Source organism: Apteryx mantelli, chromosome 3, assembly GCF_036417845.1.
Source record: "Apteryx mantelli isolate bAptMan1 chromosome 3, bAptMan1.hap1, whole genome shotgun sequence".
In the NCBI taxonomy this organism is placed as follows: domain Eukaryota; kingdom Metazoa; phylum Chordata; class Aves; order Apterygiformes; family Apterygidae; genus Apteryx; species Apteryx mantelli.
This window is the reverse complement of record NC_089980.1, coordinates 14,865,153-14,891,504: the sequence shown is the minus strand read 5'-3', so window position 1 is coordinate 14,891,504 and position 26,352 is coordinate 14,865,153.

The following is a 26,352-nucleotide window of genomic DNA, read 5'->3' as shown; positions in this document are numbered from 1 at the left end:
TCATCTCTTTTGTTGTTGTTTTTACAAAAGGGAGTCGTGAGGCAAACTGATTATGCAGGGCTTTAAAAAACAAATCAAACAAAACAAAAATCCTGCTCCCCCAAAAAACCCTGTAAAATGATGTTACTGGGGGTACTTCCAAGAAAGTAGCTAAATTTTTATTGCAGATTTATTGATAAGCTTAAAAATCAATTCAGAACCAACTCTGTTTAAAAATCAGTTATGCATAGATGCAATAAAAGGAAACACACACAGGTAATGCCATTGGTCTTGAGAACTTCAGAATTTCCTTAAAGTATTAACTTTAATTCAGTTCTTTCTGGCATAAACTTCTTCATCCCATTATGTCAAAAAACTGTATTATCCATCCATTTGTCTGTCAGAACTATTCCCCCTGGGCCTATATACCACTGGTTCTTCTATTCTAAACCTTCCTATTACATTCTGCTATCAAGAGTCACAATTTTCACTGAAAGTCTCTTGTGACTTTTGACAATGTTTTACAGTGAACTAGACCAGGAAGCTCAGAGTTAAAGGAAATCTTCCATTCTGGCAATGAATATGTAATAGGCATTACACTGTGCAGTATACCAAAAATGTAAGGTTCATTAAGTCTTTCAAAGGCAAGAACTTCCATGTAGCTTTGAATGAACCTGTCTTCACAATGGCATTAGCAAATGATATTTTGGGGCAGGAGATATTAATACTACACATTAAGGAACAAATTTGTTTAAGTGCTCTATGGCTATGCGTGGATGCAGATGATCCAGGAATAAATAAAAAGTGAATAGTTGTCCAACTTTATATGTAAATTGTCTTTGGCTTATATACATAAGAATGCTCTTTGCTACTAAATTCCTTCATATTAACAAGCAGTAGTGTAACTAATATATAAAATAAAGTCATTCTCTTTAATGAGAATGCTAAATATTTTAAAGAAATGCACAGCTATGAAATATTGTCAAGGGCATTTTTATACTTAAGTTTAAGAACACTTATGACTTAACTGTTGAATAATTTAACACATTCAGCCTTGAAGTACTATTTATGTATGTTTTTTAATGTTCATACTTATGTTGGCTTTTCTTTGCTAAGGATTTAGGACCTTTGATTTCTGTTTATAAAATTTACATCTTTAATCTCCCAGTTCTGTGCATTTCCCCATTCGACTCCTACAACAATATAGGCAAAAACGGTGAGAAGAAAACAGAGCTAAAAACCTCCCGCAGCTTGGAAAGGCGACTGCGTGGATTTTAGCAAACATAAGGACGGATTTTAAGGAAATGAGCTCCAAGTAGAAAACCTCTATAAACACGAGCCACCTGTATGGCTCACATGGCGGATTTGCAGACGAGTTTAGGAGCTTTCTCGGAGAGGGGAGGAAAGCCCCGCAAAGCGCCAGCGCGGTGGCAGGGGGACGGGGCCCCGGCACGGCGCCCCTCTGCGGGGAGCCCCGCATCCCGGCACACGTGCGCTGGGGCTTTCGGGGGAAATTCCCCGCGTGGCGCCGGTGCCGGGGGTGGGTGGCAGCTGGGGCTCACGGTGCCTCGCCGCTGCAGTCCCTGGGCCGGCTGCAGCACGGACCCGCAGCCGCGCACGCCGGCACAGGGCAGCTCCTCAGGGCGCTTGGCAAACGTTGGCTTGAAAGCCAAGCCACCTCCGTGCCCCAGATGTTCAGCTGGATGACACAGACCAAAGTTATGCCGAGTGACGAAGCAGAAGCAAAACTCGCTCTGCGCTCGTAAGGAATTTGCGTTGGGCTAAACACAAACATCGACCGAAACTGTTTACAGCATATCTTGTCACCTCTCGTTACGATATTTCGCAACATGCTGATGCTTCGTGACACAGCAGATGCAACCTGACATGTCGTGCACTGAGCAGTGACTTTCAGGAGTCTCTAAGACATGCTTCCTTCAAAAAGCAGTGGCTCGACCAAGCAGTCGTACTGCGAGTGCATTTAAAACCGAGGCTAGCAAAGCCAGGCTGAGATGCCAAGAATGCCGCACACAGAGTATTTGGTCTGACTTTTAGTCTGTACTTTATGTCATACAAGCCATAGGCAGGGAGATGGACAGATCATCTAGCACGATGGATGAGCTGCTGCCAAGCTGATGCTGCTGTGTAACTATGGGCCCCTCAGTACCCATTCTGCCTCTGATAGTCATCACTTGCCAGTGTCCAAATGGATTATATATATCTGGCATGTTTACGGTATAAAGAAAGATGAATCTGAATATCTGCAAACCTTGGGCTCACAGGATGATGCATTTGGAAGGGAAAGCAAGTTTTTCAAGGGCGAAAAAAGTTAGTAGGGTTTTTATCAAAGGGAAATTAACCTAACACCTCCTCGTATCAGGCCGCGTTACCACACATTAAGAGATCACTTGGCTGGGGAGACAGAAGGAGAGCTTTAGTATTAAGAGTGAGAACAAAATATTTTAGTGCAGGGTCATCGTTCAAGCTGGGAATTGTACGTGGCAGTCATGAGCAGACCAAGCTGATTAATTTCTTCAGAGCTGATGTTTATTCAGAAAAGCAGATCGGCAGAAGTAGTCACAGGGACCTGGTCCTGCGGGGTTCATAAAATCCAACCCCTGCTGACTAGAAGGACGGGCTAGATACAAAAATATGTAGGATGAAGAGGAAAAAGCTCTTCCCTTGCTGTGCCGGACCAGATCCTCAGGCTGTGCCAATGGGATGTCACGGCACCAAGCCTGTTCGCACCAACTTGGCAGTCACTGAAATGTAAGTATTGCTCCCGCTGGGGTCTTTGATTCAGCACCACGTTAGCACAGTCCTTACACCCCAGGAAGGAGCCTCCTAAATTGTTGAGGATGGCCAGCTGCACTCTACCTTCGCCTTCCAACAGAACTGAATGAGGAGGCAATTTTGTTCCACAGAATCAGCATTAAATGAAAAAAGGCAAATAAGAGAGAATGGGAGAGCGAAAACACTTGTCATCTTCCTTAAATAAAGCAACTCAGTGCATGTCCTTGGGATATCAGCAGAGAGATCCAGAAATCTCAACAGGAAGTCAAAGTTTACAACACGAATTCAAGAAGAAACGAATGCTGCAGCTGTAATACACAGACTCACAATCTTCCCAGGCCTCATTCCTTTAAAAAACATTGAAACCTTTGGATCTCATGGCTTCGAGGACCTCTTTTCCAAGAATGCCTCCTGTAAAGCTTTATTTCCTTTTGAAGTCTGCTTTCTATTTTATTCTACTTTTTTGTTAAGAATATATTTAGGTAGAAACTGGCCTTTGCATCCACAGACAGCCATGGCCATCAGTCAATCTATCAGTAAACCACTCATGAAGTTCACTAGACAAAGGGTTAGTGCAGCTAGTACCACAATAATGTAGAAACAGAAATATTACAAAGTAAAGGCTTATAAAATAATAAAAATTCTGCTTAGTTCAGATACCTCCCAGTGCCTTTGGCAAAATACCTTAAGCATTCCACATAAGGCGGGCATTGTCTTTATAAGATGGCACCTCATAAAATGGTATTAAATATCACCAACGGGGCTTCATATTTCATCCAGCAGGGTTTAGGCCAGACATGTTCTATATCACACATTATTAGAATGACATCTGCTTTGCAAGTTGTGTACCCAGGAGCATACCTTGATAACTCATTTCAGCACTCATTCTCGAGGCTTCTGTGGCTTCGCAATACCTAATATGTTTAACTCATTTTGAACAGAAGTCTAAAGCCTGTCGTGGCCCTCTGGCCAAAACTGTAGCTGTCAGGCAACGGAGCCAGCTATCAAACATTACTCATTTATCATTAGCGGTGATGCAGCTGTACAGAGAAATGTACCCACTGAAGTGAAGGGCTGTCAATTGTTCCCTGTATAATACTCTTCTTCTCAACAGGGCATTTCTCCATGGATGTATAGCTAGTGCACTTCACTACTTCCCCATAGCGCAGAATTTATAGTAGCAAAGAAATGGGTAACATATTTTCATTTAAATGGGTCTGCCACAAGATGAATAAAGCAATCATCAATAGAATCTATAAACAGAGAGATATACAACGCACTGTTTATAAACATTACACATGTACATGCATATGTATAAGCATGCATGTGCGTTTGTGCACATATACACATGTAGTGTTTCTAAATAAACTCTTAAGATCTATATCAGTATGTAAAAATTGGAGCGTGTTCAGTATTAAAGGCTCCACTTCCTCTTTACTCACCATTTCTATAAGGAGGCTGGAATGTGAGATTTAGGCTTCAAATTTCCATGTCTATTCTGCTTACAGAACTCAAACACACGCTACCTTGAACTTCTCTATCCTCAACTCCCCTCTCCAGGGAGGAAAACAGCCAGATTAAATCTATATGAGAGATCTCCTGACTGCAGACACTACTGCCTTTATTCACAAAGGCAAAGCACAGCAATGGTCTGGGAAAGCACCACAGTTAAGATAGTATCTTCAGGCTCCTTTGAACTACTGCTGCATGCAAATGTTTGTACACAAACATTATGAAGAAAGTGTGGCACTAGTCCCTGAATTTTTATTTTTCTCTGTACAAGTGAGATACAGAGGAGGGAGACAGACTCCGGTGGCAAGGAGCGCAGCACTGGCTTCTGCGTCTGCCTTTCCACTCACTCAGCAGGGTTTCTCATCTGGGGCCCACTAAAGCCAATGGGAATTTGCCCATTGCTTTCAAGACATTTGGTTCAAACCCATACAACTCCAAAAATTTGAAAAGAGTACTTAAAATCGGGGATCCAAATCCATCTTCAGCAAAAAAATGGAACACAACCATTGCTCATATAGTAAATTCTGACCTTGGTCCATCTCTGTCCTGAAAAACAGAAATGGTCACAGCGCTCTGTGCCTAGAAAATGGCTTCAGCTCTTTGGGCAAGGAGTGACTACAAACAGCAGTCCTCCAAGTTGCACACGAAGGCCAATGTGACTTTGAACAGATATTACACAAAACCTTGATTTTCTACGCAAATTGCTAGCCAGCTGAGATTCACCCAAAAGAACTTTGCTCAAAACTCATGTGAACTCACGACACTCGGCACCTACCCTGCCCTGCTAGTCTGGCTAAGTTGTCCGTGGAGAGATAGAGGGAGGCTCCTGCAAGGTAAGTGAGGGTCCTGCACTGATTCACCGCCACAGGGGACCCTTTCTCCTTCTGTCTCTAGAAAGGAAATTTGGGGGCAACGGTGAGCCATCTCTGTTATCTAGATTCACCGCCTGCCCGAAGTCAAGGGAGACATGGATGGGAATGAATCCACAACCCCAAGAGAAACACGTCAGACTTACTTTTCACTTCTCAGCACCCACAAATGAGGTAAGATTTTCCAAAAAGCTTAGTTCCCCATTAAACACGTAAGTAAAGTATGAGTACTGAAAGTGCTGGGATCCCATTTCACTATGGCTGTCTGCTGAGCTCTTGGGAATGCCTGGCTCTGATTCGGTAACAAAGAAGGAGACAGTTTAAACCGCTTTGGCCCACAGTAAACCTAGATATATTTGCATTCATTCATTAGCTTCCTTATTTAATCTGTATACACGCAGAAAAGTATTCTGAGGAGGTGGCAAACGATGATTGCATTAGCTGCTTTTTATTTCCAAAACAGCAAAACTCGTCATTTGAACACGGCCCCTCCTGTCTTGTTTTTAGCCAAACCCTGGACAGAATCCATCTTTCCAAGTCAGAAGGAATATACATGACTATGTAGAATCCCATAAGCGTCTCCTTAAAATAGCCACAGGGGTTTGCAAACGAGTCACACGAACACCCTCTTTACCCGTTCCCCTAGAGCTAAGCAAGCTTCCTCTGCAACACTCCCAGACACTTTTTGCTCAGAGGGTAGGAAGGCCAGAGCACAAGCTTTTAAAAACATATTGCATCTAGACCATCCAGGAAAATTCTTGACTTTTAAAAAGTCCTTTTTGTAATATTACACACTAGTAGAAATCATGGGTTCAGTTACGGTTACCAAGATAATCAGGGGTTGGAGAAGCAAGCTGTCAGCCCACATAAGAAACAGCCACAGTTTAGCTCTGTATGTTAAATTGTACGCCAAACTGCATAGGTCAGAAAATGTTGCTAGAACAGGAACATATCTCTCACAGGCATGCCACTTTCTCAGCTACTGAAGGCTAATTATTCCATCACGTCCTGGAAGGTAAATCATGTCCAGTTGAGGAACCTTCCCTTGCAACACTCTGGTGTATGTGCCTGGAGAGGCAAGGCCAGGCTCCTGTCCCTTGTGGCAGGAGTGTTTCATTTGGTTGGGAAGACACCTGTGCTGAGTCTTTCCAAAAAGGGGAAAAAAGGAGCAGGGCCAGATGGACTTCCACAGGGTGTCTGGGAACATTATGTTCCTTCCTCCTTCTCCCGAGCATGATGCCTATCACCATTGCTGCTCATATGAGAGTGGCAATGCCTCAGTGCTAAGTTAACTTTGCTTATTGCTTGCCTTCAGATCCAAGCACAAGGCCATGCCCTGCAGCATTAAGCCGTATGTTGTTCTCTTGGTTGCTTTTTCTACCGTGTTGTAAGTGACAGTGTGGCTAAGAACCAGCACGAGTGTGCAGCTATGCTCACAGCTTGTATATGCTATGACTCATACGCGATAAAAACAGTGTCTGGATAGGGAAGAGCTGAATTCAAACTGCTTTGGGTGGCTAATTTCAAAATGAACTTTATCTTATTATTGTATGGTGGTTTTTTAGGGTTACTTTATTTCCTGTTGGACACACATCCTTTTTATTCTTGCTGTATCTCCTTGTAACCCCACTACATCCTCATGTCCCATCTGTTTCTTAAGCCAGATGTCTTCCTCTCTTTCCAAACTATGCTTAGTATCACCTACTCCCATTGACAGCTGTGCTACTTCCACTTTGCTTCAGCAGGTCTCCTCAAAAACCACACGTCACTGTTAAACACCAGTGCTGGAAACTCATGCTGATTAACTGTCCTTTCGGAGGAAATGTTCTGCTTGTCACCGCATCAAAATATATTCCCCAAGCTCTATCCTTTGCTCTGAGCTTTACATTCTGTTTTGCAAGAAATTCAGACCAACTCTAACACTGTGCTCCCCTCTCCCTGTGCACTGAAGAGAGGGGAAGAACTGAGGAAAGACCACAGGGGCACAAGACAGAGAGGAAAAGCATGGCTTCCGAGCAGCCACCACTTTAGATGGAAAATACAGGTGGTCTGGAGGGAAGGGTCAGGGAGACCCTTTGCAGAGAAGGGGGAACTTTTTTGCCAAGGCAAACTCCAGCCCAGGTAAGAAGGAAAGCTGGGATAGCTGTCTGCCACACAGCGAGGGGACTCTCAAATTCACATGGGCTGTGTGGCTGGTGTTAGACATGCCACAGTGAGGGGGGATCCGGGAGAGAGAGGGAAGGAAAACGTTTAGCATCTTTGGGCAGAGATGCTGGAAAAACAGTATCAATAACCACAGTGAGCCACAGCCCTCGTCCGTCTCCGCGGCCTGGCTTCTTGGCGGCTCAGCGCGGGGCTGCCGTGGAGACAGGCCGTGAAGCGGTGGCGCAGAGGAGCAGCAGGAGGGTCAGGGCCCACGCCGTGCACGCGCTGCTCCCCAGCCTGCTCTTCGAAAGCAGTGCGGGAAGAAGCTGCTCCTGCGCAGAGCTGCTGGGCGAAATCTGTCTGCTGAGCGGGGTCAGCGTTCGCTCAAAGCATGCCTCAGTGCACCGCTGTTTCCCACAGCCCTTCTAGGTTTGTGTTACGAGACAGCTGGTGAGTCATGCACAGATTAGTCATGGAGTAGGTGTATTCGCGTCTGCAGAAAGTCCGGCGTGAGTAAGGACAGCGTGAGTTTGGCACCGGTCTGCGTCAGGTCTGGCCGGTTCCGGGGGCGAGGTGCATTCCGTATATCCAGGTGCGCAGTTCTGATCGAGAGGGCAGATAGGGACGCCCATTCGATTTAATGCCTTTCGGCTGGGACCAAAAACTTTAGCACACCTGCAATTGTGGTGCAGGCAGTACAGAACGAGACCAACCTGTTTCACATGGTCCTCTACAGGCCAGATGTTACTGACCTCGACTGGACCAAACCACTGGTGCATGAAAGGCTCCAAGTCTCTGTGAATCATCCAAGTCTCTAACCAAACCTTAACAGAAAATAATATGCTGGAAGAGATCTTGGCTTCGTTAGAGCCAATAGCAAAATGCTTGTACAAGACTAGGGTTTTACTCCATAGTCACAAAATTACGCGGGTATCTAATTGCCCTATACATCTACCAGCCACAGAGCGCGTACTTGGTAAATTAGGCCTTGAAATCTTTAACTGCAAAAACTGCTTTTTTCATTATATAGGGACACTATGATGTCCAGCAATAACAATTTTTTTCCAACTAGAAACTGCCTGACATAGCAAAGTTGCCATAATGTTAATGTTCAGCTATTTTGTTTTGGATGAGTTTACGTAGTGAGTGTAAAATCACAGCTGCTCCCTGCTTTGCTAGTCACAGGTCTGTAGGCCACTTAGAAGTTGGGCTTCTGAAACTAGAAAATGTTTTCATTCATATTTTAAGATTCCATTCATTAACAGGTGTATATGGTTTGAATTCTTCAAAGCATGCTGCAGACACAGCCTAATAAATCTCCATGACACCTCACTGCATCTCCATTTTATAGATGTGGTGATTCGAATATATCCAAGTGAAATGACTTGCCCAAGGCTAATGAAGGAATCAATGTCAGAGATAGGATTAAAAGTAGAAAAATTCCTGGCCCCCAGTCTCATAACCTAACTGTGGTCTACATTTCACTCATATGAAAACAGGAAAGGGAAACACATCTATTTTGAATATTGTGAAAAGTAGTTCATAGCAGATGGGCAGCCTGATGTTTTAAAATTGCTTTACCTTGTCGTAAAATATCAATAATACACAGGATGTGGTTCTTGTCCAAGACTGTACCAAGACACAAACAGCACAAAATGTGTCACTGGTCGCTTTTAGAGCAGCAGAGGTAGCACTAGAAGTATAAAATAAGCAGAGCCTTTGAGAGGTCTCTCCTGCCCTATTCCTTAAAACCAATTTACTCCTGTGTATTATGCAGTTGGTAAATGCTGCTTTGAAGTTGATGAATACCTGTTCAGTAATGAATCTGTAGGAAGACTCCTATTGTTACAGCTCGCAGTCAGAACAAGAGGTCCGTAATGCCCATTTCTCAAATATGCATGTAGTACTTGCTAACATTTTTTGTGAGGCTACCAAACTATTTCTTAGAGGCTAACACACAGATATGCAGTACCTTCATTTTTGCCAAAACATAACAGGAAGCTAGCTGTGTCTAGCTGTGTAGAAAAATAATTAAAAAAAAAAAAGAAGGTACACTTGTGTCATTAAATATTGATGAGTAAAATTCATTGACTGAGTTGGAGACAGTAGGATATGGCTTGAAATAAAGCCCCATGAGGGCCACACCCCCTAGTATGCCCAGGGCCATCCCTTTAAAGGTAGGACAATTATAATTAATTGAGCAATCTGACAGAAAGCATACATCCATAGACTAGAGCAGAAAGTGACACTGCGCGCAGAACCATCCAGGACACTTGAAGGGTTAATACTGGTTCACTAGACCAAGGACAGTAAATTCTGCCTGTGGCTACCACCAGTCTGTTGTATTATTATTGCAGGCTTTAGAAACAGCTTTTAATTTTAACCCTTTCCAGTCCCCTCTATTATCTTCTCTTTAAATAATTGTCATTGAGTACAATCGTATGAAAACTTGCCGGTCTCACCTGTCAATAATTTCTTTTCACTTTCAGGATTTACAACGCCAACCATAAAAATAGAAATAAAAATCCATAGGAGCTGGGCCCCCTTGACCTATCATTTTCTCCTCTTAAAGAACCAAAATATTGCTAGAAAACTAGACTCCTTTCATTTTGTTATAATCTGTCCCCACTACTTGCTGCAAGGATCACTTGAGAAACCCATCCACTGTTTACTGGAAACCATGCCATGAATATTCAGAGTTTTGACAAACACATAGACTAAATATAGATAGTCTTATACTCCTTTCAGTCTTCCAGATAACTGCATTCATTCACCTAACTGCATTTTTAAGATGACGCACTGGGAATTGTTCATGTCTGTAAGAGCTGACAAATCAAACATACAGGAGCCATTGGTTACCTATAATGCAAAAATCTCATTATTGATAACATTTTCAGTGATATGCTGAGCACATCATCAACCCACAGAGAGGCTAAAGAGAAACAACCTATGGAGAAAGGATTATATAAAGTAGCGCAGGGGACAACAGAGGACTGACTCAGTGACCCAGGAGGTCCTTTCCAATCCCGTATTTCTATGTTCATATGCTCATATTGAAGTTGATGGGAGACATTTCCGCTGACTTCAAAGGGCTTTTATCCAGTCCCAGTTTCATTTCTTTTCAATATATAGATGCAAGACTAATGTCACGCATGATTTTCATGAGACATGCTAATATACAATCAGTTCTGGGAGCGCTAGAATGAACCCAGGTAGATAAATTGTTCATCCCAAAATGCTAAACATGCCAAGATAAGAAAAATGTATGTCTTCATAGCTGAAGTGCAGATAAAACTAGCAGTGTCACAATCAGATTTCTGGTCACCATTAGCCTTAACCAGTTATGCCAAATAAATCGTCCTGTTATCTATTTGCACTTTTTGTGAGCTACACGGAAGCTGACAAGGTGAACAAAGGTTTTGATCTGGGGATCAGCTTACCAGAGGGCTGGGCTGCATATCCAGCAACAGGAAGATTTGCCCCAACTTTAGTGTCCAAGTGCAAAATCTGTAGCCATGGTGCTTCATATAGAAGGCTATTTAACATACATAGGACATGCTTATTAGTCTGAGACACAAACTACAAAATGCTCTGAAAAGAAGTGTAGAGGCATATTGTTGATGGCCACAGAAACAAGGAATGAGAAGGTGAGAACTGGGAAGCTGTATAATTAAACAGTGTTTTCTTCTCCTCTCTTTTTTGAGTTTTTCTCATTCTCTCATTCAGCCTGTTCAGTAGAGTCAGTCCAATATGTTATCTAATGGCTTCGTCTTTACTTGTGAGATTCCCCATCTGTGGCTAGACTCTGCTACTACCGCATTCAGCTGAGCAAGAGAACAACATTCATTCACTCGCTCAGATCTTTGGAGACAGGTCTTGCACTAGAGCAACAAAAAATGAGCTGCTCCTTAGTCAGGTCTGAACCTTTGCACTTAAGTCAGCCTTTGATGAAACTTTCCTCTGGATTTCAGCACTCCTTTTTATAGCTGGGCAATCTGCTCACTCTCTCTGGCTCTGTCCCTTTTTTTTTTATTCTTTACATTGGTATCATTCTGATCTATTTGGTGGTCTCACATTTTCCTCCTGAGACTTCTGCATCAGCCTTGCTTTCAAAGCCAAATAACACAAGCAATGATTTCTAATCCTCAGTTGCTTCAGAAGGATGGATGTTCAGACACAATGAGTCCATTTTGATATTTATTCACCTGTTATACAGTAGCTGCTTCTGTTGTTTAGATGCTTCTTTACTCACTTTCCTTTTCTCTTTTCTCCTCATAATTTATTGCAAACCTTTAAGTGATTCATAAAACATGAAAAACCACACTGTGTCTAGTTCAGTGCTCTTTAGGCTCCTAAGGAGTTGCTTCCTCCTGTTGGGTTCATGCTGCTTGCAATTACAGTGTCCCCTGGACAGATACAGCCACCTTGGGGCAGTGGGTACAGCTGCCTGCTACAGCTCTGGACTGGGTGGATCTTTCTCATCCCCAGGACCACACTGTGAGAAAAAGGATAGTTCGGATGTTAAAGGTACCTGACTGACACTCAGAGGTCTGAGTGAGCCACTTACTCTCCATGGCTGTATCTTGATCTTCATGCTACATAGCACACCCAAAAGGCATAGACATACTGAAACATGTCACATCACCCAGAAGGTGGGTTTCATTTCTGCAAAAGCCACAGAATGGGGAAAGAGAAAAGAAACAGACTGGGGCAAATCTCAGTTTCTCTCCTTTATGGAAGAGGAATGTATCTGGAAATGTCAGATCTGGAATGGGGAATCAGCACTGTTTCCTCTCCTTATTGTAATATGGTTGTAAGATGATTTAATCAGCTGTTTTCTGCCTCATCTAAGTGCCAGCTCCAAGACATGGGTATTACAGGCCCGTGACCAGAAACAGAGTTCTAGGAGTCTTGTCATGGCCTCTCTGATGACATTTGAATGACTGGGGAAAGTGCAATGGCACAGGCTGGCAACAAAACATCTAGTTTTAAGAGTTGTTACTCAGTCCTCACTCTACTGTAAAGCTCTGTAGCTCATGTGAAGACAGCTAATGACAATCCCAAGAGGCCTTTGCATGCCTCAGGATGAATAATGTGAGGACACCACAGATTCAGCAGACAACTTGTACATGTTGCAACCTTCAACATCCAAAGCAGAAGTGCCTTCAGTGAGGACCAACAGACTGTCCGAGTGTCTGAAGCCCCTCGTGTTCCCAATCCATCCTGAAGACTGTTGCTGTGAGTGAGAAGCAGCCTTGATTCACAGGTGGCAGAGGTCTGCAGGAGCCAAATCAAAGCATAGTTCCCCAGGGTAGGTTGCATTTGGGTGCCCATCAGCTCATGCAGACCTGACGGAATTCCTCCCATTGACTTCATGATTATCCCATCAGCAGCCACATGTCACAGAAGAAAACAGTCATGGTTTGCCTTAATTTACAAGTGTCATCTGCTGTGAGTGGAAAGATGAGCATGAGCACTGCAAAGCTGAACTGATTTGTTCTGGCACCAATATTCCGAAGTGGTAACATATACCTATGACTGTCACATACAAATTTAGTAGATAGCATGCTTGCTTTTTATTTGATTTTTAGCATCTCCCTCTACAGTAAATATAAGAGCAGAATGCATAAACAAAGCACTTGGCACTTACAGTTTATCATGGTGATGGAAAATTTGACTGATGAATAATAAGTTCAGAAAGTAGCAAATGTTCAACATAGAGCTAAATAACCTTTTGTTGCTTTGTTTTGTTTTGTTTTGTGGGTTTTTTGCAGCTCTGTTTCTCTTAGTCTTTGCATTTCTTGTCTTGAAGTCACTTTGTTCTAGTGCTCCATCAGCTGCTGGGAGAGAAAACTGTCCTATATATTCCTCACATATTTTCATTGTTAGAACTGCTTATCACCAGGGCGAGCATTTCACAGAGAACTTTTGCATGTCACATTGCTCCTTGTTTTCTCCTTCCATTTGCTGGGACAGAGCCTGTGAGGCAGAGCTTCCTGCCTGCAAAATGCTAATTTTTATCTTAACTACTATTATTACAGTAGTATTGAAAGAGAGGAGGGGTGCATATAGACAAGCAGAATGAGACAGCTCTGAGAAACTTCCAGGCCAAGTAGGTTAGATTCACAAAGGATAGAAGAAAAAAAACTATTTTACAGGTGAGGAAACTGAGGCACAGAGTCTTACAGTGATTTGTGTCCAAAAGCATATAGGAAGTCTGTGGCAGAAGGGCAAAAGCAAGCCAGACTCCATGGCTCCTAATCTTGTGCCTTAGCAACAAGACCATTTTTTCTCTACGCGCAGGCTCAGGGAAAGAAAGGGGCAACCTTCTAGGAGGGAAATCCTTGTTGGATTAAGCACTTAGCTTGCTTTTCTCTCTTCACCCCATTCCTCCTTCAAAGCACAGAGGATGAGGAGGGAGTGAGGAGGTGAAACAGCACCCATCCTCCCCCACTCTCCAGCCCATCTGGCAGGGTATCGGGGCTCCTGGGCGGCCCCCAAATGCCCACACCCCTCGGCCAGGGAGGACAGATATGATTTGTAATTGCAATACTTTCATTACTGTCTCTTAGTTCTTTGCACACTAATGTCAAGAGCTTTGTCTTTGTAGTGTTATTGGCATTTTTCATCATATTCATGAAGTGTGGGTCAATTTTCTTCAAAAGGCTCACTTCGCCAACTTGCCACAAAGACAGACAGTAATAAATTCTACTAGTGCACAGCGAAGGCTTCGTAGCTGCAAGCAACAATAAAAAGCAATGAGCTGGGTGTCACTAAGTAACTCCAGTTTACACTGCATTTTCTTCTTTTATTGAAAACTCAGAATATGAATTTATTAATGAATACACAGGCCTACTTTGAAGGGGTGTGGGGGGGTCCAAGTCAATTTATTTGGTATTCACACAGTGTGTGCCTACATTGTATTGTTTCATCATTTTATGGCCAGGCACAGCTTGTTAGGCTGTGGCCCTCCAGAAAAAAGCAGGCTCATATAGCAACACCTTGACGTAGATGTACAGCTGCTTTCACTGTGGCTGTCTCACCTTTAGCCCCGTCTGTCTACTGCCGGCTTTCATTTTCCGCATTCATACATCAATAAGCTTTGCATGCTGACACCTAATTTTGCAGGCTACTTTGGTTATGGAGGCCGTGTTTTGCATATCACTACCCACCCCCTTCTGACATCTAGTGCCTTTAAAGAGGGAGAGAATAGAGAGAGCACGAAAGAGGGATTCTTTTCTTCTCAGCCTAATCAGAGATTTCTTTATATTTGTCAAAAGCAGATCTGCCAAATCAACTTTAATTGATTCTTCCACAGTTCTCGTGTATGATTTTTGAAGGACTGGGCTTGTGTTCCAAGACACAGTGTTGTGTTTCAAACAAATATGAGGTTTCTACAGCAAATCAAATTTGGATGCCAATTAGTTAGCATTTTCCATTCCAATTAAATTTGAGACCTTTCTGATTTTGAAAGACTTATGTGTCTATGCATGTGCACATATATATCTGTGTAAATATGTGTGTGTGTGTATCTGTATCTATTTTATATATACATAGATATATGTCTGTATAAAATATTTAAAGTGTCCTCAGTGGTCTAATATGCAGGGAGGGGTTATATCCACCCGTTTAAATATGCATTTTGGAGGATTTTCTTTTTTTACCTTGTTTATTTCGCAAGGGCTTACCAGCCAATTCTAACCTGTTATGTGACACCACAAAGGTTTTTACTTCTCATTCAGGTGGCTAATGTCATTATATCGTTGACAACTCATAAAATGTTATAATCTAATAGGGCTTTCCCTCCCCACACAGACACATAGTGAAAGCTCATTGTAGCAAAGAAAGGATTAGGGGCAAAAGCAAGATTAATGGTTGAAAAAATGGAAGCAGGCTGAGTCCAGATAGAGTACTGTAGCTTAAAAACAAATATAATTTGTATATTAAAATGTGTCTTGATCTAACTGGCTTTACTCTAAATAAACCAGGCATTCACATTTCTTACTGGATATTGCATATTTCAATGAAGTCTATATATTCGTTTTAAATGAATTTTTTAATAAATTACCCCTTTTATGACTGAAAACCAGTTTTGGGACAAACTCATAATGCAGGGTCTAAGATGGAATCCAGTACTACAGTGATGGGCTTAGGGAAGGAAACAAAAGCTTATTTAGGTCGGAGAGAACTAACATGCAATCACCGTCAACCATAAAACTATCCAAGACAATATCCGCGCTCTGGAGAAGAGATCTTCCTGGGACCAACGAGTCTGAGTGCCACACAAGATGCAAACTGCAAGACAATATGTTTTTCCCTTTTAGGTCCCCAAAAGGACCTCCAGACAGAAGGACAACCCAGCTCCCACAGACCTCAGGAGCAGGCAGACTCCTGGCTCATGCAGACACCCGCAACACACCAGCCCTCAACAGACCCGGATTCAGCATTCCCATGCCCTTTCGAGGACTCAAAACGACCGTGGCGAGGAATTCACGCCCAGCAAAGCTCAGACGGGAACAAGCACAGGCCAGCATTTCTTTGGGAAAGAGACTAATTAGTTTGTTCCTCTTTTAAAACATAAATAAAGAAACAAAGACCTGGGCCGGAAAAGGTGAGAAAATCCAAACATACTTCACAGGCAGGGAAAAACAAGCGTGTTTAGGTAGTTTGGAGCTAGTGCACTGCATGTTTTGTATTCTGACCTACCACTTGCAACTACTAGACTACCCAACCAAAAGCAGTAAAGTGAGAAATTATGATGGCTATTGAGCACTATTCACATATTCACAGTGTCGCATCCGATGTCAATTAGCATGCATGTTTACATAATTGTCATACAAGGGGAAAATCTACAGTGCTAAACAGCCCTCAGATTCAAATTTCTGGATGGACTTTGTTTTGTGGACTGTTTAGCAGAAATAAAATAACATTCATGGGAAAGCTGTCTGGCTTGAGATCTTTGACAGATAAGCATTGGGAGAGTTTTTATATGCAATCAAAAGGGCATGTTTTAGACTAAAATTTTTCAAATGAGCTCCTCTTTATACCTGGGTAAAAACAAGCCTTTTTGGCAAAAAACGTGCAGATTTGCTGATAGCTTAAATGTTTCATGAATTAGTTTTGACTTGACTGAATGGACAGTTTGAGGAAGAAAATTTCAGAGAGGTATGCAAACGTTTTGAAACTTCCAAACCAAAAATATCTCAAACCTTTTGTATGAAATCTCTTCTACTTTGGTGTCATTTAATTGTCAGTTTGCATAAAAACGAAAGGCTTTGATGTTGAAATATAACTCTGAAACCAATATTGAACATCAAACTGGCTTTTTAAAGTTTTGTTTATCCTTTTATGTTTTTATCAGAAAAAGTCTAAAATTTCATTTTTGGTTCAGCTGATGATCAATTTTTCTTCTTCATTTCAGGATCTGCAATAACCCACCAGATCCTCTACTTATCTCCCATTGTGCTGACTTCTGTAAAAAATGTAGCCCTTCAAGCTACAAAATGATAGAAGAAAATCAGAGAACACACAATAAAGTCTATGAAATTATGAACAGTATAGGGAAAAGCAAACAGAAAAGAATTAGTCATTATTTCTCACAGCATAAGAACTAGGGTGCACCCAATTACGAGGCAGCGGGCTTAAAATAGCGCATAAGAAACACTTTTGCAAAGAATAACTAAATTATGCAACTTACTGCACAGCATGTTGCAGAGGCCAAGGAATATAAATGTATTCAAAACGTGATTAGACAAATTCACGGCAGAGGTCCGGGGAGGCCGGCCGGCCGGCCAGCCACCTGGATGCAGGCACAGGCTCTGACTCGGCTGGCATGAAGGAGGGCCAGCGAGGAGGACAGCATCCCCGGCACGTGGCCCTGGAGGGCAGGGGGGCCCCAGGGCGCCGCAGCGCCTCCAGACCCCGGCGAACGGCCCCCCCCACCAAATGCACCCCGAGGTGCCGAGCCAGACCATGCAGGCAGGTGAAAACAATAGGGCTGATGAGCAATTACATTTCTTTGTCTGTAAAGTGTTCGTAGCAAGGTGCACTTGTGCATCTGGTACGTTGCAGTGTTGCATATTAAGGTCTTTATGCGCTTGTCACTTTAGGGGTATTTAATTGTTGGTAAGAACAAAGACAAGAAAATTAAAAAGGGGCCGGGGGCCAGTTTGACAATAGGGGCAAGAAGTGCCATGCTCACCAGCAGGAACAGGCTTGAGAAATCAAGATGGGTACACAAATGTGTCTCTGAAGTGAGCTGTCTTTACGTGCTGCCAAAGCCCAGAGCAGAAGTTTTCAACCTTTTTATGATTTATGGACCCTTAAATTTCCAATGGAGATGTAATCACCTGTAATAGTGAATTAAAGCCTCCTGACAAAAGGCTTTTTTTAGTTGCCTTTCAGGCACCCTTTGAAGAAGTGGCTCACAGACACTCTAGGGTGTATGGTCCACAGTTTGAAATCTACTGACACAGAAATAAGGAAAGGAACAGGCATGGATGGCTTCTGAGTTTCAGGTTTAGTTTTGCCACCCTTTCATTCCATTTCCTATCTAAGTAAATGTTGAAAAAGAAAAAAAAAAGTTCCCCCTTTTCCTTCGCAGTTTTAAAGCTGAAAAAGACTATTAGATCATCTGTTCTGACCTTTTACGTCCAGAGGCCATCAGATTTCCTCCATTTTATGGGTACCTCCATAAAGTAACAGCCCATATTAATTTCAATCACCAGTGAAGGAAATAAACCCACTCCAATCAGAGATGGATTTATCTGAGGTACACCATTCGTCACCATTCAGTCTCATCATTCACATACTTTCTAATCACTATATTATTTTCCCTCTGTATTTCCGTAAGTGCATTCACTGAAAATGCAACTGTGATTTGCAGGGTGTCTTGTAAAAACTGGCTCTCAGGAGAGCTTCAGAGGGACCTGGGGTTCGTCAGGATGCACCCGGGAAGGCCTGGGAGGGCACTGTAGCACGTGGAGCATGCAGACACCAGGAACGAAACACAGGTGAGAAAGAAAAACCTGAGATGTGAAAATACTGGGAACAGTAGTTTAAACTACAGTGGCATCCCATTTCAGTCACACTCTGCAACACTAGTAAAAACGGTACCCAACAGGAAGCCTTGGACAGCCTAAACAGACAAGGCAAAAAAGCATTAAAAAGGGAGAAATCGTGGTTCTCCTTATCTCCCATAAGCCCAAAGAGATTAAATGATTAGTCAAAAGTCACCCAAAAGTTGGTGGCAGAGATGGAGCTGAAGCCTACTTTCTCAAGTCAAATCCAGAGTTTTAATCACAAGAACACCCTTCCTCTCTCTTCATTGCTTTCATTTATCATTTCAGGCTAGGCAGACTACATAGAAATGATGGCTTTGTGAAGCATAGCAACACAGTTTTACGGGCAATAAACAATAAATATGAACCTGAGAGACGTCGCTAGAAAACCTCCCTACCAAAACCAAGTCCCTTTCCCTTTCTTTCTTTTTTTTTTTTTTTGGAAGATGGCAAAAACGTTCCCTTCCACTCATGCCTGCACCTCTTCCTGCAGCTCCAAGCCCATCGGGCCATGAGGGACGTCCAAGACACGCCGTGCCAGCGCGACGGCGCCTGCAAAGCGTCGGGCCCCCGCGGCTGCAGGATGGCACGAAGCGCTCCTTTTCCCTGCCAACATGACAGCGTCCTGGCTGTCTCATCCTCTGACTCTGCCAGGGTACCAGAGAAGCAGTTGTGCGATTTCGTTTCAGCTCTGCTAACTAATTATTAACTGTAGGCTTCGCATTCAGGGCGCAGACAATGGGATCAGCCAGGCGCTCTTCCATGAGGCCGGGGAGGGGGGGAACTGCAGGCAATACGGTTTCTTTTTAATTATTGTGCAGTGGAACCAGTCCTGGAAAAGTGAATTGAAAAGTATACAAAATTCCGATTAATAACCATAACAGGTTTTTTAGATTTTCTCCAAGTTTCCACCCACAGGACCCCAACTTTCTTTTCAGCTGTAATGCCAAAACCTAAATTCACCTTTAAAAAGCAGGATAAATTGTTTTTTTACAGAAGGACTGCTCCACAACAATGTATTATGAAGAACTGAGCCTTAAGCCAATCTCTGCATTCAGCCTTCTACATATTTTGCATGTGGACCCAGACATAAAGTTCAAGGATGGCTCACAGATGGTCCTATTTCCTGGCAACTCCAGGCAGGACATAAACCTCACTACAGTTTGGAAGGGCTCTGCTCTGAACTGAGGTCCAGACTTTACAATTTTAGGCCTTTGCTTGATACTACACTTTCCTTCATGTAGAGGTTGCACCCACAGGGCATCTAGCCTGGCAAGATGTTGCTTCTCCTGAGCAGAGCTTTGCATCCCATGAAAACTGGAAAATGCATTTAAAAGAATTGTACTAAGCCTGTTTCATTGACATAATTTTGGTTGTGCCTCTGATAAATGTCTAGCAGGGCAACAAAGAACCTTCTGCCACCTTTCCAACTGGTTGAACACTAGCAAAAAATGATACTGGGCAATCAAAATCTGACCTAACTTTACTCCCACTTAAGCCCATGAGATTTTGACTGTCGCCCTCTCTAGAATAAGCTGTAGCTGTCTGGGGATGTCATTCATGCTGCTGACCGGAGCACTGCGAGCCCCAGTTGTGTTGGGGGCTTTGTAGAAGACTTCTCTTGTTTCCTTTCACACAGGTTCAGCTAATGGCCAGTTTTCACTGAGAATCCCAGGAAATCTGTGTGGGGAACAGCGGACTTCTCTTTCCTTTGGAATTCAGATCTTACTAGATCTGTTAGTTTTGAACTGCAAAACTATACATCAGGTAAGGTTCATTGTGAAAGTGGCTCCAGGCTCATTCAGAAATCGGGTGCATCTTAGCAACCCTTAGCATGATTTTGCAAGATGTTTCTTCCTTTCTGGCAGTCTATTAATTAAGATATTTCCATCCTGAAGACAAACCAAATGGCTTTGTTTTTCTTTCAAATTAGTAAGAGAAAAAGAATTCCAGGGTCTTTTAAACAGATGTGTTGTAAGAAGTGGTTCATTCTGGATAAGCTTTGCTGCTTTTGAGGGAATTCATGAGCCACATGAATGCCATATCTTCCACCACTGTTATCAGAGGAGGCACCTGAGATAAGAGCTGGACCCTCTCATTTACAGTCTTTCTGATGATGGAAACATATAATTTGTATTACAGACAGGGGATGTGATCCTACAGGCCCCGACTGAGGGGTTAAGCGCTAAGGAACCAGCAGTCCCCGCGCAGCGCTCAGGCTACGTGGGCTGACTAGCACCCATGGGAGCAGCCACGCTGCCCTGAAGCTGAGCACGTGCACAAAGACTGTCTGTCACCAACAGGGGTAAAGCGCGTGCTTTAGCAGCTCTCAGGGCCAGGATAAATGGGTTGCCCAATCTCACCCAAAAAGCACGTCAGAGCCCATTGCTCTACCTGTGAGGAAGCAATTCCTCTGTAAATGAAGACATCACGAGGAGATGATGTTCCCCGTGGGCTGGGAGAATGTTATATGAATCATACGTGACTCCACTCAGGAAATCTCTCTTCGTTCTCAGTGAAAGCCTATACCAAAGATGTATACTTTTAAATTAATATTTTTTTTCCATTTTACATACTTTAGCACTGCTTTTTCACAAAGTAGTTATTAAAAAGAAGGGAGATATAGTCTTGTGCCTGAGCAATATTGCTTCCCCAATATTATTCAATTTACCCAAGCAATATTCTTTCCTCTTCTTCTGATTTCAAGTCTTGATATATTTTGATCCAGTTTCCCAGGTGCTGCTAATAGTCAGCTTTGCTCCTCTACAGCTTGGTGTGCAGCAGCAGGTACCTCTAATCCATCCAGGCTGTTTCCACACTTCTCCCAAGGTTGGGGTGGGAGGAGGAAAGAGTTCTCTAAAATGACGATAGCAAGCGTTGATTCATTTTCAAGTTGTACCAGGTTCTTGCAATAGTGATTTCTCATATTCATCTGCGGCGAGGCATTGTGGGATATTATGTTTGACTCTCAACAAACTGTGTTGCTAGGACGACGTTTACTATGATACATAATGTGAATAAAGGAGGAAACTGTACACAGCATGCTGATTTGCCATAACTGTCATCTGTGATGATAGTCTCGAGTTTATACCTCAGATGAATTTTGCATGGATGGTGCCGATGTGACCAAGTGCTGCAGAGGTGTATTTTACAAAGCTGCCTGGGCCTGGCATGAAGATCATGCCACTTTAAACAGGGAATCTGTTATTGTGATGTTTGTGAGAGGAGAACAAGTGGGAAAGTCACTTTCAAGTGCAGCTCTGTGCTCTTTTAATGAAGAATGGGGTCTTCTTCAGAGTCAGCCAACTACTGAGGAGGAGCTGACACCCTTAGTAGTCAACATCCTCAAAACAGCTGACAGCTCCAGATAAATCAGTTTGTGTACTTCCTCCCCTTTTCATATCACCTGCAGTGACAGGAAAGCACTAATTTCCTTTGAGAGGGAGAGAGATGGATGCGTGCGTGCATCCTGGGCATGTTGATCCTTCAGTGTAAAATTAACAAAAACAGAGGCCAGGGAGAACTGGGAATAGGCAAAGCACTTTGTCAAGAGGAAGGGTTTGCCGTAGTACGAACCTGTATTCATCATATGGTAATTTACAAATATGCATACAGCAGAGTCACATTACATTAGCCCCTGGAAAAAGAAGCTATGACAAATACAGTATGTTTGGTGAACCAGTTGCCCATATCCATAACTATAATTCTTTCCTGCTCACACAGGAATTTATGCCAAGTGGGCTGGCGCGCGGCATGTGGCCTCAGCCATGTGCAGGAGTGACGCTCAGGTGTACCACCTGCTACTGTACCTGGGGAGCAGGACACAACCCTGGCCACTATGGATAGTCGAGCGTGCCTGGGAAGCGAAGAGGGAGGGAAGGAGAGAGACAGAGGTAAATACGTTAATTTTTTAAAAGAGAAAATGAGCCAATAAAGCGAAGCAGTCATTTGCTTTGAAAGCACAATGCCGTGCAGTTTCATAACCCTAAAACACGGATCTAGGAAACTGTGCATTTAAATGCTCATGTAGAAACCCTCAGATTTTATACAGGCTCCTTTGCAAAGACACGGGCAGATGGTGCATAGTCATTGCAGTGCTGCATCAACTCGGGCACCAGACGTACCTTTCAAAGGCACCAAGAGGAGCTAGGAAGACAACTCCCACCAGTCTGGGTGCAGCCATTGAGAGGACCACACTGTGGAGACAGCAGCGAGCGACTTGTCCCACGTCCCCGGCCCTGTGTGGGGACCAGTCACCGCCTGCACACAGTGCCAAGGGCAGAGACACAAGGGCTTGGCTGCCGGAGGAGGAGACTCTCCCGCAGCTCTCCGGGGCCGACCCCGTTGAGTGGCATTCCCACCAGGAATCACCAGAGACATTCCCAAGCACAGAAAAGCTGTGATTATAGATTATATCCCCCATCCCAAATCTGCACGATCGTATGTTTCAATGCGTCTGGGACTTGCAGCACCTTTTGGGGCTTGTCGGTAGGCGCTCACTTGTTTATCAGCCACTCGCTGCAATCAATAGGGAGTTAAGTACTGACTATACCCTCTTCCACAGACAAACCAGCACTGCACTTCCTGAATTCATTAGTCGGATGCTATCACATGGCTAAAGGATGTTGTAAAAATTAGATACTGCAGGCCATTAAAAGCATTGCACACTCATTAGAAATAAACCTAGTGAAGAAAGCCTCCAGATAAAACCATCAAGAAATTTCTCCTCAATAGACAACAGAGCTAACAACTTCCCCCTGGGCCCAGAGGCTGCCCTGGTTAGAGACCCCACACCGCAGTTTCAGCAAGACTAGCTACCGTTCGCTTCATATCATTACTTCTGAGAGTCCTCTAATTCCACAATCCTCGTTAAACTGACACATCTCCAGATACAAGATCTGACATGAGGCAAGCCGAAACAAGGCAGAAATGAAAGAAAGGCACCCAACCTGTTTGAGTAGAAAGCCAAACTGCTTACTCTGACCCTGTTTCAGGGAGCAACTTGCCCAAAAACATGCACAGACGTGCACCGTCCAGTGCTGAGGACGGGCTGCCTCCCCTGCCTGTGCCTGATGCACTGTCTATTTTGGCAGCATTTTAGAGTCCCTCTCCTGTACCAGGACCTTTTTAATAAAAAAATAAAAAAATAAATAAAATCTCTAAATAAATAGGTGAGAATTTTAATTTAGCAGGTCTCTCAACTTTTCTAAGTTGACAGTAACTGCATTGCTGCTGTGATGCATCAGGTTACGTCAGCTAAGTCACTGAAGATTTCATCATTTATGTAATGGGATATGACTGATATTATCAGATGAGACAGTGACAGTGACGCAGCAGTGACATGTCAGAGCAAAAAATCTAAAAGGAGGTATTTGTCTGATAACCATTTACAACACTTATAAATTTACATTTTAAAGAAATATATATATATGTATATATACATGCACACATACATAAAACTATGCATGCATGTGTGCACACACGCATGTATAATTACATACACATGTTCCTGTGGTTTTCCAGACTAAACTACTGCCATGTGTTCTGTGTTATCCCAGGCCACTGGGTAGAAATGCTAAAACACATTTCTGGGGGCAGGACTTTTTTAAACCAGCCTCTCCTTGACCAGGACAACAATCTCTCTGCTAACTTTTTGCGACAAGCTCTGGGGAGCCTGCACACTTTTAAAAGCCCCAAGGATTTCTGCGTGCGGTTGCACAGCCTGCACGAGACTCTGCTGCCGCCGCTGCGCAGCCCCAGCACCCGCACGGTGCTCTGCAAGTCGCAATGCCTGCTTGTGTGACACGACATTATACACTCCTGAGCAGAAGCAGTCACTTTCATTACAGTCTCATACTAGGCTGGTTTTTTTCTTGCACTGTTGAGTATTTCAGTGGAAATGCTCTTTTGTGTGTAAATAACTATTAGGTGCTTTTTTTTAAAGGCAAAGAAAATTCATAAAATAAAGTAGACAGAATTCATTTATATGAAAAATAGAGGGATTAAACATAGCCAATAAATTACAATAAACTGTCCACAGTGAACAATGCCACCAGATGACCATAATGGAGATCCAGTGCTCTTGCGCTTTTATTAAAAGAACAAAGCACTGCAATTAAATGTAAAATCCAGTAATATGTCATCATACCTTAAGCATCCTTTTCTCATTCATTGAACACTGTCCTCTGATTTAATTGAACCCTCTAGTCCCTTTGAGACAGCAATAGTCCTTACTCCAGGCCAAGTTTAGCATTTCATTATTTAGTAATCTGAGATGGAGTCATGCTATTGACTCTCAAGCAATCCTCTTTGCTTCTTATAACAAAAAGGATGCCCACAGAAATAATTGATACCACATTCTACTCTCTAGTAAATCGTCCCTTAGTGGATTGTGAAAAGAGGTTTTTGATTTAGACTTAAGAATAACAAAAGTTGGGTATATTTTTCACTGATGACCCCCATATGACATGTCCATAACCCCTTTCACAGCAGGAATGTTGGCCTAAGGCATTTTAGCAGCTAAAATGAGTGACTAGAGGCTTTCCAGGTTTTGTTATATGTATTCAGGATATAAGTGATGCCTTCTTACAGGAAAGTCATTTCTTCTATAGAACAACTCACCGTAGACCTGATCCAGCAAAAGCTGAGCACGCTCCCCCTAGCTGTTAGGCAGCTACAGATGCTTCATACCTCGTAAAGCAATCAGCAACTTGCAGATTTGTTACAGTTTTACACCTCTAAATGGACTGAAGCCATGTGGGGTGTTTTCTTTGTTATAAGAAACAACGCAGATGAGCCTGGAAGTGGACCCTGGGCCGAGGCCTCAGCATCCCCCCGAGGCGCAGAATGGGGTTAACCAGTCTCCCAGCTCCAAAACCCCCTGACCGCTGGGGAGCCTCGATATGTTCCGACCTTTGGGATTTTCACCCACCTCTACCGTAAATGGAGTTTCACTCTCTGCAGATTGGCCACGAGCTGGCTCTGCTATAACAGCAAGGGTTACTCGGCTGACTACCCAAGCTTCACCGAAGCTGCCGACACAGAAACTCACCGCGATGGCAGAAGTTCTGCATCTGCAGTCAGTCCTCTGCCACCTCCCCTTTAGTACGGCACAGAAATAGTCTCACAGCCACCAGCCAAAGCTGTAACAGAGGGACCGCCAGACTTGCGGACGTATCTGGGAGCCCGCACGCTCATTCCCTTTCCCTTCCACGCAGGGGCACCATGTGGAGATGTCCTAAGCCACCTTCTCTCCCAGAGAGATCCCAGCAGCTTTAGGAGTGTCGAATGACCAAAACCACTCTCCTTTTCCATTGGGATTGCTACAGTCCACTCACACAATTACACAGGCAATAGTCACCTTCTTTGGCTTTCTGCCAGGTTGCAGGGGCAGCAGGACCTCCTTCACTTCCCACGCTCGTTCCCTCCAGCTCTCTGTGGTCCTAGAAAGACTATCACATAGATCTACACCTCTCGCAGCCCAGTGAGCACTCGGTCATCGCAAACCCCTTCTTCTCCACCTTGGAAATGCACTCCTTGGCTCACACACATTGTCCTGATGTTGGCACACCTGGGCATCAGCCATGCTGCCCCCACAAGAAGGTATCCATCCGTACTAAGCCTGAAGTCAACAGCATCATGCTTAGCCCCAGAGCTGGGAATAGCTGGCACTGCAGTACAGCAGACACTACCAATTGTGCCGTAAATGCAGTAAATTTGCAGAATCAGTGAAATGACTCACTCCTTTCAAAGGGGGAGAATTTTGCAGGAGGAGACTGTACTGTAGGCCACATACCAGTTTGTAGGATGTGTCTTCACATCCAACAGGATACACTCCGCTAATTCCTCTTGCCAAAGGTGTAGGAGAGAACTATACACACTTTACAAGAGGTGATTTGTTATAGGCTCATCACAGTGAATATTAAGTTGCCAACGCTAATAATGAATGCAGGCACATGAAGCTAGTGATCCTGTATACTAATGGGGAGCCTGCC